Source organism: Myxocyprinus asiaticus, chromosome 22, assembly GCF_019703515.2.
Source record: "Myxocyprinus asiaticus isolate MX2 ecotype Aquarium Trade chromosome 22, UBuf_Myxa_2, whole genome shotgun sequence".
Classification (NCBI taxonomy): Eukaryota; Metazoa; Chordata; class Actinopteri; order Cypriniformes; family Catostomidae; genus Myxocyprinus; species Myxocyprinus asiaticus.
The window spans coordinates 39,105,860-39,119,156 of NC_059365.1; the positions used below are offsets into that span (position 1 = coordinate 39,105,860).

Sequence of the window (13,297 nt, forward strand, 5' to 3'; positions counted from 1 at the left end):
CCAGCTGGTTAACCCACTGGCCACCCCAAAAGTGCCATTGTGCCCTCTCCCTCTGATCGAGGTCCCCTTTGAGAGAATTGGAATGGACCTCGTCGGGCCATTAGAACGGTCAGCACGCGGACATCGCTTTGTATTGGTCCTAGTGGACTATGTAACGCGATATCCAGAAGCAGTGCCTCTTCGCAACATCTCAGCACGCAGTGTTGCGGAGGCACTCTTCAAAATAATCTCCCGGGTGGGGATTCCAAAAGAAATCCTCACCGATCAGGGCACAACGTTTATGTCACAGACACTATGCTGTAGGGCTTTACTGGTTGTTTAGATCAGTATTACTATCAGAAATAATTAATAATTAATAATTATTTCTGTAGTTATTAATCAATATTTAAATTAATTAATTGGATCTAACTCATTAAAACTCCAGTAAATGTAGTGTGCTACGTTTAGGAGCAAGTTTGGTTATTAGCAATAATTAATAGTTATCAAAGATAATTATTAATTATTAAAATCAATAGAACATTGATGAGAATCAATGTTAGCTTTTTTTTAATCCTTTAAATCAACAGTTATCAAAAATAATCGTTAATTGTTAACGTCGATGAAACATTAAAATTAACACTAGCTTATTGATCATTCAAATTCAATCAAAGATAATTATCAATTATCAAAAATCAATAGAATATTAATAAGGATTAACATTGACGGGGCACCACCCTGGAATCAGGGACTAATAACCGAATATTAAAACAGTCTCAATATTGGATTGTTTTCTTAGGAAAATCGACATCCGAAGAATATCGATTTTCGGGGAAAAAAAACAATGAATGAAGGTTTGAATCCGAGCACTGACATCCCGTCAGCATGACACAGGCGTATGCAAAACAAACCAAAACACTCCTCTTTGTAATATAAACAAGGTTTATTTATGCAGTAATATCAATTAATAATTAATGCGATGCAGTCAATAAACTTCCGACTTACAACTACAAACTAAACAGTGATATGATTAGATATGGAAATAAAAAGAATCCTATAACACATAAGGTGTGTGTGTGACAGAGTGTGTGTGTGTGTCAGTGTGGTTAGTGAGAGAGAGAGAGAGAGAGAGAGATGATTAAGTGACAGCCCGAAAGCTGATTTCACGATAGCTGGAGATAAAGCAGCCGTGTTCATCACTCAGAGACGCGGTTTTACGAGCGGGGCTCGTAAAAGTCCCTTGTTATTTGACTCTTTAATGGATGAACTCAGTTGCTGTCTCACCCGCAATGGCGAAAATGCACAACAGTCCAATTTGGTTGGACCACAATACAGCAAATCAAATTCGTGATAATTAATACCCTGAGTATTAATAATTAGCGGACATGGCGGTCCGTAAACTGTACAAGCAAAAACCTTGAAACACAAGAATAACACGCTATAATATTCTATCTCTGCCCAGACGTAAACCTCTTACTTGAATCGCATGAGGACACAGGTAGAATGTGTTTTCCTCTGTCCTTTAACTTTGACCCGGTTCCTGGAGGCTCGGGTGATGACGGGGGCCGTTTCCTCGCGCTGTCGGCGGGCGGTAAGGCTTTTGATTCTCGGCGGGCTGGCGGAGAACTCAGAAATGTCGACTTGATTGAAGATGGAAGAGAAATCTTTAATCTCTTCACTTCTGTAGGCCAACGGATGAAGATGCGAATTGCTCAGTGGTCTCCGGATCTGTTAGAGTGTTTGGTTGAACACAGAGTAATCTCAACTCGTCCAGCGAGATGGAGATTGTATGGCCACAGTTTCAAGTCGGACATTACTTCCTTAAGCCACGAGGTTGCACCGGAGAGCAGCAAAAAGCTACGTCCGTATTCGGTGAACTAAGTCGCTGGAAGCAACTTTGGAAGCATTTCAGAATTATTTGAAGTCCTGATGATGTCATGTTTGAGGGACGTTCTGTTGTGTGCCTCATCCTATAGGAGTTGAGCGCTCGATCCTTTAGTGAGCAAGGCTTCATGGATTTGTAGTCTGTTTTGGACTCCCTTTGTTTGATTTTGGTGTGATTTTTATCAGTAGAATTTACGACTTAGAAGGAGGGGGCTTGAGGAACGTTTTTATGACTGTTAGGCCTGCCTTTGTCTTCTATCTGAATACATGAGGCCCAACAACGCGAACTGTACGAGTTGTTAAATATTAAATCGATTCGCACCAGCGTGTACCATCCTCAAACGGATGGCCTGGTGGAACGATTTAATAAAATCCTCAAAAACATGATTCGTAAGCTCGTGCACGATGATGCTAGAAATTGGGATAAATGGCTCGACCCCCTGTTATTTGCAGTACGAGAGGTCCCGCAAGCCTCCACTGGCTTCTCCCCATTCGAGCTGCTGTATGGGCGACGCCCACGCGGTGTGCTCGATGTATTGCGAGAAGCCTGGGAGGAGGGACTTTCAAACAGTAAAAATGAAATTCAGTACGTTCTTGATCTTAGAGCAAAACTCCACACTTTGGGACAGCTAACACAGGAGAATTTGCTCCAAGCTCAAGAATGACAGCGCCGACTGTATGACAGAGGAACTCAGCTAAGGGAATTTGCACCGGGAGATAAAGTGCTTGTATTGCTTCCCACATCGAGCTCTAAATTACTCTCTACCGGGACGTACAAACCTCATCCATTACCACATCGACACCGAGCCGGGGGTCGTGGTACGTAGCTGCCCCTATCGACTACCCGAACACAAGAAGAAAATCATTCGGGAAGAATTGGATGCAATGCTTTATATGGGGGTAATAGAAGAATCCCACAGCGATTGGTCCAGCCCAGTTGTTCTAGTGCCTAAGAGTGACGGGTCTGTGCGATTCTGTGTGGATTATAGAAAAGTCAACACGATGTCTAAATTTGATGCGTATCCAATGCCTCGCGTTGATGAGTTGCTCGATCGGTTGGGCACTGCTCGTTTTTATTTGACACTGGATTTGATGAAGGGTTATTGGCAGATCCCCTTGACACCAATTTCCCGTGAGAAAACCGCCTTCTCCACACCATTTGGATTACACCAATTTGTGACACCAAGTCATGGACCGAATCCTCAGACCGCATTCAGTTTACGACATATGTGACATCTGAGGGCGGTTCTGAGATCGCTGCGCCGAGCGGGACTCACAGCGAACCCGAAGAAGTGCGCGATTGGACGGGTGGAGGTACGGTATCTGGGGTTCCACTTGGGCCACGGGCAGGTGCGTCCCCAAATTGACAAGACAGCGGCGATTGCGACCTGCCCGAGACCAAAGACCAAAAAGGGGGTGAGACAGTTCCTGGGGCTGGCTGGCTATTATAGAAGGTTCGTACCTAATTATTCGGACATCACCAGCCCGCTGACTGATCTCACTAAAAAGGGAGCTCCAGATCCGGTCCAGTGGACGCAGCAATGTCAACAGGCGTTCACGCAAGTTAAAGCTGCACTTTGCGGGGGGCCGCTTTTACACCACCTGACTTCTCTCTCCCTTTTGTTTTACAGACAGATGCTTCAGACAGGGGGCTGGGGGCCGTACTCTCGCAGGTGGTGGAGGGGGAGGAGCGCCCGGTGCTGTACATTAGCCGTAAGCTCTCGTTAAGGGAAACTAAGTACAGCACCGTGGAAAAGGAGTGTCTCGCCATCAAGTGGGCGGTCCTCACTCTCCGATACTACCTGCTGGGGCGGGCCTTCACCCTCTGCTCGGATCACGCCCCACTCCAGTGGCTCCACTGCATGAAAGATACTAATGCCCGGATCACCCGTTGGTATCTGGCTCTTCAGGCGTTTAAGTTCAAGGTGGTCCACAGACCGGGGGCGCAGATGGCTGTTGCCGACTTCCTTTCCAGGAATGGGGGGGAGTGGTAGGCAGGCCGGATGCCGCCCCGGCCTGAGTCGGGCGGTGGGGATATGTGGCAGCGCGGGCGTGGTCAAGCATCTCTCCGGAGAGAGAGAAAGCGGTAAGGGTGCTTACACCTGAGCTAAATTATGTCTAACACCTGTCTCTAATTTCAGTGAGCACGGGGAGAGCGGCATAAATAGACACCGCAAATAGAAGAGGGAGAGAGACTGGACACGACAGGCCCGAACCAGAGCAAAGATTTTTTATTACGAGTAATGAGAGTTTATTTTGTGAAGCAGTGTGTGATAGTGGTTTAACTTAGTGCTTAACGTGAGACTGTAAATTGTGCTGCAAAGAGGAAAAAATAAATCCTTACCTAAACAAGGAAAGCTGCTTCTCGCCTCCTCCTTTACACAGACCTTTACACCAGAATCTACATCAACACCTAAATCTGTGGTCTATTGTTCTTTGTATACATGAAACCACTCATACAATACATTTTTCAGTTTTGAATAGTTTTAAAATTAGTTTTAAAACTGAAAGAATTCAGTTTTCTTGTTAGTTAATTAAATAACTAGAATGCTGAAATGGGACATCTGCACCAACACAGATAGATTTAACAATGCAAACCACAATATAGACACACACACACACGCACACACACACACACACACACACACACACACAAAAAACTGCAGGTGTGTGTGTGTGTGTGTGAGAAAGAGAGAGAGAAAGAGAGAGAGAGTGACTGCACTGGTTGATCTACTTCTACATCTAAATATGGCCATAGAAAACTACAGTTTGATGACCTACAAAGATATGATAATATATAACACATATAATACCTTACAGTGACACAACAACTTTATGAATGTTTATTATTAGTACCAACCCTTCATTTTGATATGATAATACAGTATAAAGTTATGAAGACTTGATGCTACATTTTGTCCATTGCTTTAAATGCTGATATGATTCAAACCAAAAACCTTTTTTTATTTTATCATTATGTTTTTTAAGGAGATCAATGGCTAGAGAGGTCAGTCTTTTAATAAAAAAAAAAATAAAATTGTACCTGAATTTTTACATTATATTCTTGAAGCTTTTCAAAACTAAAATATCAGACAGGCCACTGAGAAAGTTAAGAGATGGTGCTTAAACTTACCTTAAATTTCCTTTGATGGTACTGTAATTAGAAAACAGACGTTTAATCTCTCTTCCGTACTCTCACCACTCTCTGTCACTCTACTCTCTCTCTCTCTCTCTCTCTCTCTGTCTTTCTCTCTCTGTCTCTCTTTGATCTGTCTGTCTTTTCTAACGCCTCTCATTCTTCATGACTTTCTTTCTTTGTCTGGCAAGTTTCACTTTCATTTTTGGAAGACGTGTTTGTCCTACTGACAATGATGTCTTTGGAAACGCCTGATGTTCTGCTGGTTGCATTGGTGCTTAAAGACACAAATCTGTATAAATGTTGCCTTCTAAATGCCTAAATGTGACTAGTATAGTACAGAGTATAGAACATGTTTGTAGATAAGTATATACTGTATATAGGGAAGTATATACAGTGGGGACCACACAGAAAATCTGAAAGATTCTTAGTTTAACTTTGAAGTAGTTTTAGGTAGGGCTGGGTATTGATACAGATTTCCCAAATCGATTCTGATTCATGTTGGTATATTTCCATTATAATGTCCATTTTGCATTTTGCAGTCATATGGTCATGTAACAATGTGTTTACACAATGTAACAACCTGTTACAACTTGCCCCGCCTATGGAGCACATTGCAACATTTCACTTTACTTCTTTCCAGCTAGATTATGAAAAAAGTAGACACTGTATTCATGAAACCAGACCACATATTTGTACCAGACATTTGTCAAATTAATATGTAAAAAAAAATAATAATAATACTTTGAACCACAAGTGCATTTACAAAAACTTGAGAAAACCAAAAAGTGTTCGTTTGTTCCTCGCTGTACATTTGTCTGCTAAATATGCTTTCTATAGGCCCATGCATACGTCATGTCCTTGTATATTTTATGGTCTCTGTTAAATCTTGTGTGGCAACAAAGGACAGTCACGGTGGGCATGATTTTGATACACGTTGGAGTATAAAAAGGGAATTATGTGTTATATTTATTTAGAATTATGTCTTCATAGTCCTGGGGCAGTGCAGGTAGGATTGTGAAAAACTTCTTTGTCAGCTGACATTTCTTTCCCAATCACACTGATGTACTGAGTATAATTTGTGTATGTACATTTAATATCTTTATATGATGATGTCAAAATTAAAATTTTCAATCATTAAAAATGACTTTTCAATGCCCCTTTAACTTCTAGAAATATTTTTAGGAAGTGAAACATTTCTTCCACCATGCAATATAGCAGTAGCAGCATTATTAAATGGCGGCATTAAAGGGATATTCCACCCAATAATGAAAATTCTCTCATATTTTACACATCCCTATGCCTTCTGTAACTTGATGACCGACTTTCTTCTGGAGGACAAAAACAAAGATATACTGAAGAATGTATAATATAAGGTGTTTTTGTCCATTCAATGTAAGTCAGTGGGGTCCAAATATTTCAAGCTCCAAAAAGGGCATAAATGCAGCATAAACGTAATCTATACAATTTGAGTGGTTTAATCCACTCAATCTTATTAAGCAATACGATCGCGTTGGGTGAGAAACATAAAAATGTAAGCCCTTATTCACTATACAGTAAATCTTGTGTCAAGCACATGGAAGGGTGTGAATAAGTCATCAAAACCATCAAAATAGAACTATAAATGTATTAAAATAGAATTATGAAAAAATTTAATTGCTTGTTTTAATTATTTGTGATAACAATGTTAAAATGTTGTAAAAGTAATTCTATTTATAGATTATATATATATATATATATATATATATATATATATATATATATATATATATATATATATATTAGAGGGTACTTTAGGTGAATAATTCAACTTTACAAACTTTTAGTTCAGCTGAAAAAAGGCAGGGAGCCCCTTCTTCAGAAGACATCTTCCCTAGCTGATAAATGAAAAAGTCTTCTTGTTGGTTGTTTGTTAAGAAAGTATCTACAAAGAATATCATTGTAAAGGTTACTATACAGTGGACAGAATTTTTTAATAAACAATGCACAGAAGATGCTGAATCACAGAAATGTTAGAGCCCCTGTGTGCTTATGAAACTATATATCAGTGTTTTTTCTTTCGCTTTCAATGAGGGAATCACTATCTTCCTCCCTATGGAAATAAAGAAGATAAAATTGAGCATGTTTGGTTGTCTTGTAGTATTCCAAACTCCAGTTTCTTCAGGTGTTTTCAAAGCAGCAATCTCTTTGAGACAACACAATATTGTATACATCCTGTACTGTGGATACTTGTCCACATTTTTTGAAAACTTCTGCACTTGTGAGACACTGATGCAAACTGATACCAACACAATTAAACAAAGAAGAGGCACTGTGTGTTAATGTGTTGCTTATCATAACTGGGTGAATCATACAAAACCTGTCTAAAACATATCCTATTAACGCAAGCCCTTTCAATATTTAATCGTGCAGAATGTGATTTTTCAATGTCAACAATTACATTTTCAGTAGTTAAAATGCTAATTCTTGACATCAGCAAATGGAAATACTACTAGTGAAAGTGCAAATTTTTTATATGAGTTATTATATTTGCAATAGTCAAAATGTTAATTCTTCATATAAAAAATTATACAGTTACTCACAGAAAAACACATTCAATTTCAACAAGTTAAAAACAATTCTTGATATCTGTAGCTGCATTATCACTACTAAAATTTTGCATTGATTTGTCATTCACTCTTATTGGAAATGCTATTACAGTTCCCTTTCAAGTTGGTCACTCAAGTTGGTGACGCCATGTCAGTAGCTGACACTGTGGGAGCTCCTCCTAGGGGCAGTAACCTTGAAACCCTATTATGCAAATATGATAGGCTAGTGGTGCTTAGCACCCTATGCTTGGGTCATCGCAGGCATATAAACTGGAGCCCAGCAACACACCATCAGAATTTTCCTCTTTCAGGGTCATGCAGACATCTCTCATTCGCTGGAACCATAAACCAACACTTTGCTATTGGGCAATTTCAGCGTTACGGACATGACATATGCAGGGAAATCTTCAAATTTAACATCACATATAAAGTACTCAAATATCAGTATATCAAACCATTTGAATGAATAATCATAGACACCAGTAGATAAAGTCTACATCAGAAAAGGTTCAGTCTAAACACGTTTTCTTCCATTTTAAATCTGGAAATAAACTTGCATTACGGACGTGACTAAAATAGAGTTTTTGGGAGACCACACACTTTGTAAAAACTCTGTGAATTGAAAAGCACAATCCTGAAATAATAATAGCTACATAATGTAGGAGGGTTGGCACTCCTAAAAACATGGAATATTTAATTTTGATTAATCGTTGTTTTCATATAAATTGGGAAAACTCATCGCTGTTAATGTGACATCTCTTCATTACGGACATGACAGTTGTGAAAGCATTACTTACACGAAGAGGTGAAAAAAATAGAAAACGCCAACACTTGTAGACATATATCTGAGACATCTGTACATCCAAGGCTGCATAATGTACTGTAATAAAACTGAAATCGCGATATGGCACGAATACCAAGTCGCAAAAGGCTGCGTATTAAAGTCTGCATTGACTGCTTCAGACAGCGCTGCGTGAGCGGTTCCTTGGCGGCAGTACAGTATAAGCAGAACATGCAGAGTAGCACAGCAATATTAGATTATGCTTATCATATTACAATTCAAATCGCTAAGTTTGTCAAAATGGTCCCTTCCCAAATGCTAGCTATAAATGCAGGAGCTTGAAACAAGTCATAAATCAAAGCAATAGTCAGTGATCTGTCAGAATCATCATAGTAAAGAGCGAGCGGAGGGTGTTTGAGATTCTCTCATTGACATTCATATGATTTGATATGAAGCGTCTATAACGGTTAAGTCTGTAATGCATATTTATAAGTGTTTCAAGTACTGAAGGTACTGTTTATCATACTTTACATCAACAAAAGTTAGCTTTGTACAGAAAGTATCAACTTATTTAAATGAATATTGCTTGAGTGATATAAACGTAACTTCTAAATCATTACAGACATGACACAATGCTGAAACACAGCGACATCATAAATGTGGCTCTTATAATTTAAAAAAGCACTGTTATGACTAAGTAAATGTGCATATTTTTCAGATAATTCCTTGTCTCTCTGGAAAATGATATTTGTTAACATAAAGTGAAAATAAATAGTACTTCGATCCCTCTTTTGCAATTATAAAATATGGCTCTTTGAAAATGTTGTTTTAGAAATGGTGCACTCTCTTGTGAGGCAGATAAACTATGCTATTTTTTTCTAAAAACAAAATCCATCATATCACTATAATACAGTAAAATATAGATAAATGAACAATTTAAAAGGGGTTTTGTGCCATTGCTTAAAACTTTCTTTTTCCATGGTATGGTTGACATTTTCATGGAATTACTCTGTTCTAATTTGCTCTTGGTCAATGAGGAAAACTCCTTCTCCCTGCGTGCTCCAGCAAAAAAGTTTATCTTTAAAACGCTTCCATGATTGCAAGTTTGTTTACATTGTGTTTCGTTTTTTTTTATGATTAACATTTTTATTAAAACACAGAAAAACAAAACATAAATACACAAAATCAACTTTTAACACCCACTACCACCCTCCTCCTCCCCATCCCCAACCCCACCCCAAACCTCAACAAACACCCCTGTGGTCATGCATGAACACAGATAAAAGAAAACAAAACCAAACAACTAATAAAGAAGAATATATATTGTGATATATATAAATCACACACACACACACACACACACACACACACACACACACACACACACATATATATATATATATATATATATATATATATATATATATATATATATCACACACATTGACAATTACCCCTCTCTCTCCACTATTCCACCCAAGAACCCTCCAAGAACACTAAGTATCCACCCAATTTCCCAACAAACAAATCCAAAGACCCTTCTTCTAAGGCCACCACTCTCCCCATCTCCAAGCACCACTCCTGAAATGGGGGTGCTCCAACCGACTTCCAACCCCTCAAATTCACCTGTCTGGCGACAATAAAACTGGTTGGGACCCAATCCTCCACATGTTTATTCCCCACATTGATGACCACACCATCTCCCAGAATACAGAGTCTGGGGCAAAATGAAACCCGAGTACCCAAGACGTCACATACAATATTCTGAACCCTCAACCAAAACCCTTGGTTCATAACGCACCCCCAAAAAACATGGGTTGTGTCTTCATCCTCCGATTGGCATCGCCAGCGGGTGGGTGTGTCTTTAAGACCAAGCCTATACAATCTAGAGGGGGTCCAATAGAATCTATGAAAAATCTTGAATTGCATAAGGCGAACCCTTGAATGTCTAGGTACAGACTTGGCATTTTTTAGAATCCTAGCCCACTCTCCCTCCTCCAATACCAAGTTTAAATCTTTCTCCCATAATCTCTCAATAGAAGTTAGAGCTCCATCCCCCAGACCCTGAATTAGCAGGGAGTAATACACTGATGCCTCATGACCTTTTCCAAAAGCAGTAATCAGCTCTCCCAGAGTATTTTCTGCTTTAGGGGTGTGTATGCTACTCCCAAAAACAATACAGAGCAGGTGGCGCAGCTGTAAATACCTATAGAACTGAGATCTGTGAATCCCAAAATGTTGAACCAAATTTTCAAATGATCTCAACACTCCACTCTCATATAAGACACAGAGTGTAGTAACCCCCCTCACAATCCACCTTGACCAGCAGAAAGGGGACTTATCAATACATAATTTTGGGTTCAGCCATATGCTTGAGACAACATTAAAATAAATGTTCGAATTAAACTCTCTGGACACTTTTATCCATACCGAGTGCAAATGCGAGATAACGGGGTTTAACTTAACTTCTCCGATTAGTTTGATAGAAAGTCTTTGCAATGGCGAAATAGGGGCAAGAACTGCCTGTTCAATACAAAACCAGGGAGGTGCTCTCTCAGGTGGAAGTGACCAGTTAGCCAAATTGTCCGCAGCCATATCACCCTGTAGCTAAGCAGGGCTAAACCTGGTCAGTACCATGGATGAGAAACCTCCTGCGAAAACTAAGGTTGCTGCTGGAAGAGATATTAGGGAGTCTAGCAGGGGGTGCTCACCCTGCGGACTGTGTAGGTCCTAATGCCCCAGTATAGTGATGGGGACACTATACTGTAAAAAGGCACCATCCTTCGGATGAGACATTAAACCGAGGTCCTGACTCTCCATGGTCATTAAAAATCTAGCCAAATTCTCCCCCAATGCCCTTATCAATCATGGCTTCCTAATAATCCCCATCCATTAATTGGCTCTATCACTCCACTCTCTCTTCTCCACCAATAGCTGGTGTGTGGTGAGCGTACTGGTGCACTATGGCTGCCGTCGCATCATCCAGGTGAATGTTGCACACTGGTGGTGGTTGAGGAGAGTCCCCTGTTCACTGTGTAAAAAGCTTTGAGCGTAGTGTCAGAAAAGCGCTATATAAATGTAATGTTCATTCATTCATTCAAATATCTGAGACCAAATGCATAATAATAAAACAAAATCTTGGGTAGGCATAGCCCACCTTTGTCAATCGGTCTATGTAAATTATTAAAATGTAATCTAGGATGCTTACTATTCCAAATGAAGGACATTGCTATGCTATCAAATTGCTTAAAGTAAGAGAGGGGGACATCTATAAGGAGAGATTGTAACAGGTTGTTATATTTTGGAATACAATTAATTTTGATAACATTAACCTTCCCAATCATAGATAAATGTAATGAAGCCCACCTGCCCACATCGCTCAAAAACCTTTTAATTAAGGGATCAAAAATCAGATAAATTTGTTGGGAATAAAATGCCCAAATACTTACTTCCCTCTTTGGGCCACTGGAAGGCACCCGGCTGGAAAGCCGTTACTGGGCAGTATGCTGTCAGAGCCAGAGCTTTGGATTTAAACCAATTAACTCCTGAGAACTTAGAAAAGGAATTAATAATTCTGTGGAGGCGAGGCATAGATCTAGTAAGGTCGGAGACAAATAATAAAATATCATCTGCGTAAAGCAAAAGCTTATGCACCACACCTCCGCCATCACCCCTGGAAAATCATCCTCCTTTCTTATCGTGGCTGCTGATGGTTCCAGAGCAAGACAGAACAATAATGGGGAAAGAGTGCCGGGTGCCCCTATCCAGAGTAAAATAATCTGAAATTAATTCATTTGTTTGTACCGTCACTACCGGGTGTCTATAAAATAACTTAATCCATCCAATAAAAGTATCCGAACTCGTATATTTCCAAAATCTTAAAAAGATAATCCCATTCTACCATATCAAATGCATTTTCAGTGTCAAGTGAGATGGAATCGACCGGAGTCTGATCATTCGCCACTGACCACATGATATTGATGAAACACCTAATGTTATCAGAAGAGCTGCGACCCCGAATAAACCCCACCTGATCTATATGAATAAGAGATGTCATAACTTTATTTAATAGGTTAGCCAAAATTTTTGACAATATTTCAATGTCTACCTGGATCAGGGAAATTGGATGATCACTCTTATACTCGCTTGGATCTTTGTCTTTTTTAAGAATCAGACTGATCCGGGCTTGTGTCATGGTTGGCAGAAGTTTTCCATTCTATAATGATTCTGTATAAACTTCTAACAAAAGTGGAACCAGTTCTGTAGCATAAAATCAAAAAAATTCTGCAGCAAAGCTGTCTGGCCTCGGAGCCTTGCCTGTAGGCAAGGCCTTAATTACCTCGCCCAGCTCCTCCAAGGTTATCTCAGAATTAAGATAATTTTTTTGTTCAGTCGTCAGTTTAGGAAGTTCTAATTGTTCCACAAACTTATATCCTCATCTGTAGATGAAGACGTGGAACTATAGAGATCAAGATAGAATTCTTTAAAAGCATTATTAATATCAATGGCCGAGGTAAAAATTTCACCATCAGCAGATTTCACTGAGGGAATGGTAGAAAAAGACACTCTCTACATTATATATCTAGCCTAAAGCTTCCCTGCTTTGTCCCCTGACTCAAAGTATGACTGTCTTGCCCTGAATAAACAAAACTCCACCTTCTGCTTCAAAATAGTATTATATCTGTATTTCAATCAGGTCAACTCTCTGAGGCCATTAGATGACATTCGGCCCTTCAGCTCTGCCTCGGCACTTTGGATTTTTTGATGAATGAGGCATACTGTATGATCCGACCCCTAAGAACTGCCTTAAGTGCCTCCCAAGCCACACCCACAGAGGATACTGAGGACCAGTTAGTCTCCATATAAACATTGATTTCAGCCTTTAACATTTGATGGAAATCAGGATTTTGCAAAAGGGATACATTAAAGCGC

The 13,297-nt window shown here is 39.6% G+C and overlaps 1 protein-coding gene across 1 annotated transcript in view; it reads right to left on the reverse strand.

Moving 5' to 3' along the window:
• The window catches only part of sting1 (stimulator of interferon response cGAMP interactor 1), a 35,218-nt gene extending 30,049 nt beyond the window's left edge, over positions 1 to 5,169 (reverse strand). The window contains exon 1 of the mRNA XM_051649330.1: positions 4,994 to 5,169. The gene's annotated coding sequence lies outside the window, so the exon portion shown is untranslated. The remainder of the gene's footprint in view (positions 1 to 4,993) is intronic.
• Positions 5,170 to 13,297: the final 8,128 nt, after the last annotated feature.